We start from the raw sequence: 6,000 nt of genomic DNA, 5'->3' as shown, positions 1-6,000 counted from the left end.
GCTGCAACAGTGCAGCAGTCTAAGGTTTATACATATACATAAGCACATACACACAAAATGTACAGAAGACACAGCTGGAAGAAGCCAGGAGGAACAATCTGGCTATTCCCATCTCAAGGACTAGTCAGCTTTGGTTCTGCCTCAGAAATTCCTCTGCTGGAGCACCCACAGATTCCTCCAGCAAACAAACCCAGTGACAGACTATTAATACCATTTTCAGGGCTTTCTTGTCTGACCAAAACCTCACTTGGTCCAAGCTCCAATTTGTTCCATCTCATTCTGCTGCCACCCTCAGCAAAGACAAGAGTTTATCTCCTCTCTTCATGGCAACTTCAGACCACATTTCATGGAATCATTTAGCCTGGAAAAGCCCTCTAAGATCATTGAGCCCAACTGTAAACCCAGCACTGCCAAGGCCACGACTAAATCATGTCCCCCAGTGCCACATCCACTCAGCTTCTAAATCCCTACAGCCTCTGACATGAGGGGGTTAAACTCCAGTTTTGAATTTCAGCAGTTAATGCCTTCACCAATAAAGTCAACTTGTAATGAAAAGTGTGCTTTCAATTAAAGAACACACGAATTACCAATAGTTCATAATCACTGTAATGAATTTAATGCCATCAGTAATAAACAGCAAGCCTTTAAACAGTCTGAAAACCCAGATTTATCATTCCAGTGTAATGACAGAGAAACAGCCCTAGGCACGTCTACTGTAGGAGCTCTGCCTCCTGGTTGGTAGAGACTGGGCTGTTCTGATGCTCTGCTGGTGGTTTTTATCTCCCAGTTGAATTCTCTCCCAGTCATTCCTGATGGCAAGCTCACAACTTAATTAATTTATTTACACTGTTGCTAAATGGATGCATAATCTTCCCACTAAATATATGCCAAAAGTGGGCACCAAGGGAAGTGCAGAGCCACATCTCCTTTTCCCCAGGTGATTCTATACCTATATTCTGCATTTAAATCACACTTACTTCTAGCCCTGGCTAAATTTACCATGTGGACTTTGGGCCAAAAGCCGTAAGTTTTATTTTTTTAATACATTACAGCCTGAGTAATATATTTTTAACATATTACTTTCAGTAAGTCATATATTACATTACATTAAACAATAATATATTTTAAATACATGGAATATATTTCATAAAAATAATTACTTTTAAAAATTTTATTAGTATTTTTACAGCCATATTAAAATGGACAGAAAGCATGCAAGAGCTAATCTGCCAAATTCACATCTATTCACCAAATTTGACCAAATTCACTGGATTGGGGGTTTAGTCTCTTTTTAGCTCATTTTTTTTCTGACCCAACACACTTACTTCTGAAGCACAAAACATCAGGATAGTTTTACAGGTGAGTTTATTTGAGGAATATCCTAAAAGCAAGTATTATATCCTAGAAACAAGTATTATTATGCTCCAAAATGAACTTAAATGGAAAAGAGATCCTCTCTAAATCTGAAGCACCTACAATGTTAACAGCTGTCCAGAGCTGGAGTTATTCATTAAAATCATCAGCTGTTTAAAAAAAACTCAATTCTTCATCAATCCTCTAAGAAAAAGAAATAATCAGATGTTTCCAGAACTAGGCTTTGGGATGCCAGGCTGTCATTCATTTGAAGGTCTGGAATACAAATGCAGGGAGAAGTTGAATAAGCCAGAAAGGAATTGTGTAAAAGTTAAAAAAAAAAAAAAAAGCAGATGTAAGAAGAAAATTACTGCTATTTCAGACAGGAAAGAAATAAGAGAAGGAAACCTCTGTGCTTGTATAATTCCCAAAGTACTGGTGGTTTCAGCAGTGAGGAGCAAACCTGGACTCATAAAGCAGGAGCCTGCCTAAATCTCTGGCAGTTTCCAGGTTTTCCATCAAAACCAGGCACAACCAGGCCCTGCAGAGCCCATGAAATTTGACCTAATGATAACCAGAATGTTAATGGATAGGGATACTCCACAAGAACCAAAACAATCCAGTGCTGATTGTACAGGTCACGAGAATTAAATGTGAGCAGCAAGCACACTAGCAAAGAGAAATTGCTGAGGAGGACTTATCCCAAATTATCCCAGCACTTATATGAAACATTAATGGTGTCACCAGAGCCAGAAAACGCTCGGTCCCAACACTGTCCCTCCCATACATTGTCAGGTCAGCTCCTGGGAACAAAGGACCCGGGATGGACAATGGCTTTTATGTTATTTTCCAGTCTGAATACTGTGACTTGAAGCACAGGAGAGCAGGAATGCTCCATTCCATGGCCTGCCTGGGCTCCTCCTCCACTGCCAGGCCCCCCGTGCATCCCGCACCATTCCTGCTCCCACTCCCCCTCACACACCGGCCTCAGCCTTTGGGGACTCCCCCCTTTGGTACCCTGTGGATGGCTGGGCACTGCACTGCTGTGCCTTTGTCCCGATTTTGGCACATTACCCAGGAATTCTCTTGTTTCCTCTACACCCTGGTGCTTTCTGGAGTGGGGTTTCCAAGCGCTGGGAAGAAATTTGTGGCTCAGATCAAAATCACCCTTTTTTTCTTATTTGTAGGAATCACAACAGTTATCAACTCTGTTTCTTGTGTCTTCCCTACCAGTTTGGGAGCCACCTCCACAAGTAATTCCTGCACCCATCTAAGTGATAAAAAGAAGGGAAGCTCAAGCTGCAAGAGCCCATTTAGTACCTGAGCGTTACTTGAGCGACAACCCTGCCTGAGGCCTCCATCATGTTATACCCTAAAATAATCACTCCAGCCAGGAGTTCACACTACAGGAAAGCACATCCCACCTTTTTAAGCTTCCCTAATTCCTTCTACTAACTCAATTTTAGATGGTCTGCTCTTGCATGCAACATGACCCAGGGAAGGAACACACACCAGTGTGTGCTGTGCACAGGACAATTGCCAGATGTGGATGAGGAACATAAAATATGGGCCTACAATTTTAATTTTTTTTTTCCTACAGGAAAATGTTGTTTCTTGCTGAATGCAGACAGCAGGAAAATTACCAGGAAGAAAAACATAATGGGATGTACTTTGAAAAGTGTGCTTGCAGCAAGCAGGGAGAGAATGGAATCCAAGTACTGTGCTTCCATCTAGAGGAGCAGGTGGGCAATTTATTTCCAAATATCCGCTGAGGAACTCCCACTGCTCCTGGATCAGCTTTGGTCTGTTCCTTTGGAACAGTCTGGGTCCATGGACATGGCACAGTAACTGAGTTCAGATATATGGGTTCTAACTGCCCCTCATCCTACCAAGCAGAGTGCAGAACAATCCCAGCCCTGTATCTCCCTTTCAGCAGCATTTTCCTCAGGAAAACAGTACCAGGAGCATTTCCCTGTGGAGCTTCCCCCCAGACAGTACAGTATTTTCCACATACAGACCCAGATACTTCCCAAAGAGACCAGGACACATGGGATATTAAAGATATTTAGCAGCTTCTCCCATGAACACACCCTGTTGCCTGCACCTGGGACATTCTGGAACTGGCATTTCCCACAGAGCTCATTGCACAATTCCAAGGAAGTCGTGATGGATGGGGAATAGAGATGCCTTCTGACCACCCAGACATGAAAAGATAATTTTGGCAACAGAAAAAACATGCTGCAAGAAAAAAAAAATTAAAACCCCCTCTGAAAGGATCAGCATAGGGATAGGAAAGCCCAGTCTGTCCTTTCCTCTGGAACTGACAGCAAAAATGTCACATGGAATGAGAGATGTGGGCACCACCCATCCTCTTGCTCATGTAGGTCAGTTCTGAGGAGAGAAAATAACCCTCCCCTGCACCTCACAGCTTTTGTCCCCAGTTTCAATAATTTAGTATTTCTCCAATTCACCTCTGATGAGGTGCAACCTGTGGGGTTTTTTTAACTTTAGCTCCTTTCTGTCATTGTCAAATGTTTTGCTTCAGTAGGAACTTCATGACTGATGAATGAGTGTGAAGAATAAAATAAAATAAAACAAAACCAACCAAAACAAAATAAAACAAAATGAACCACCCACCTTTCTCATGTCATCCCAGTTAGGGATGATTCCATGCTCAGTGGGATGTTCCAGTGTCAGGATCCCTCTTCTACTCTGTGCTTCATCCTCTGCATTGCTGTGTTTTTAACCCATTCCAACCCTACAAAGGATATTATTCCAATATTAGTGCAGTTTGTCAGGAATTTCAGGGACAAAATACCATTTTTAAGTTAAAACTTCCTGTGAAATACTGTTCCTGCTGCTGCCCTCACAGAATGCACCCCCAAAACATGGAAGGAACTAAAATGTGAATTTGTGGGTAACCACTTTGTACCAACTCCTTCTATAAACCCCCCCAGAAAGACCAAGGCAGCTTCAAAAATGAAGGAAGTGCTGCTTATACCCACACAGGAGCCCAGCCAAGGTGGGCATCAGCAAACTCATGGTTCTCCACAAGGAATGGGTCCTTTGCCATTGCACAGAGGAATAAAGGGAAGGAAACAGGTAGAAAAGATACAATCTCTCTAGATTTACTCACTTGGATGCTCTGTCTAAGCAGTTCCATTATTTTGCCTTTAAACAGTGAGGTTTCCCCCTTGCTGGAAGTCAAAGGGTTGTGAAAAACATGTATTTTGCAACAACTCATTCATTAACATAAAGCAGAGACAGATTTTCTAGAAGAAAAATCACTTACTAAATACTGATTTTACTAAGTTTATCACTTTTGCATTAGGAAGCCTGTCATGATTGCCCCAAATAGTATCACAGCATATAAGGCAAAACATTATTCATCACACAGAACTTCAGGGGAAGGTTTTGACAGCCCAGAAAAAAAATCAAAATCTGACTCATGATATGAATAAAATCCAACAAGTGGGGCTTTCTTCTCATAAGACACCTTCGTATCATTAAAACGCAGCAATTTTGGGAAAGAATAAACCTAACCAGCAAAGTCAATGCTAAAACCCCGATTTTACCAAGCATGGGAAGTACCCACATAAATTCCCACTTGAATAGGATTGAACCAAGCAAATTAATCAGGACATTGGCAGCCTTTTGTTTCTTCTAAAGGGGAAAGAAATCTCCTGCTGCAGCCTGCAGGGCGCTGGGATACTCTGTTAATTGGCCTCGTGACCGTGGGCAAGCTCAGCTACAGGACACACACTTGGCTCTCTACTGGGATGTAAGCAGAAATCCCACCTCTTCCAAGGGGGAATTGCCACCTGGAAAGTTCCTTTGTTTAAAATTAACTGCTTCTATGCACGTAGCAGCTGCAACATCAGTAGTTAATATAAATTAAACATCCATTACTTCAAAGTTTTTCCCTCCTGGAATGTTCAAATTAGCCCCTTTTTTTTTTTTTTTTTTTTTTTTTTTTTTTAGAGGGGATCATCAATCTCAAATAAATGACTAAAAATAACCTGCAGCAAAAGTTCCAGGGAAGCATTTGCTGTGTTTTTTTAAGCCACTCTGTAATGTGGAGAGCTCACTCCAGGACCTATTCCATATTTGTAGGTGGCAAGCACTTCATGGAAGTGGTTATTCTGGTGGGAAAAAGAACAAGGGGCAGCTGGCACAACTTCCCAGGAACACCTCAGCTTCAGGAGCTGGCCAACACCTCAAAGTCCTGCTCTGCCCAAAATTCATGGCAAAGCTCTCACCAAGGGCAGGCCTGATTTTGGGTCCCTGGGTTATTTTTAGGACTGGAAAAGTGCCTCTTTAGGCAGTCGAGGGAAGGATTTTATTTTTTCCTTCTTTGGCATCTTCACTCAGTAAGGAATGGTTCTTCAGAAATGGGAAAGGAACGAAAAACAGCACGTGCCCAGCAAAGTTCTTGTCCCTGACAAGGCAAAAATGGATTATTTTATCGGGTAAATTTGGAAAGAGCTTTAATGTGGGAATGTTTATCCCTTAGTTCTAGTAGCTGGTGGTTTTGAACATTCATGCACATTGCCATGAATTGGTATTTTCTTCCAAAACCCTCAGGAAAAGGCTTTGGACTGCAATAAACCAGTTATTTACCAGCAGTATCCAAGATTACAGCACTGC

This window comes from Coloeus monedula, assembly GCF_965178545.1.
Source record: "Coloeus monedula genome assembly, chromosome: 6".
In the NCBI taxonomy this organism is placed as follows: domain Eukaryota; kingdom Metazoa; phylum Chordata; class Aves; order Passeriformes; family Corvidae; genus Coloeus; species Coloeus monedula.
This window is presented reverse-complemented; position numbering follows the sequence as displayed.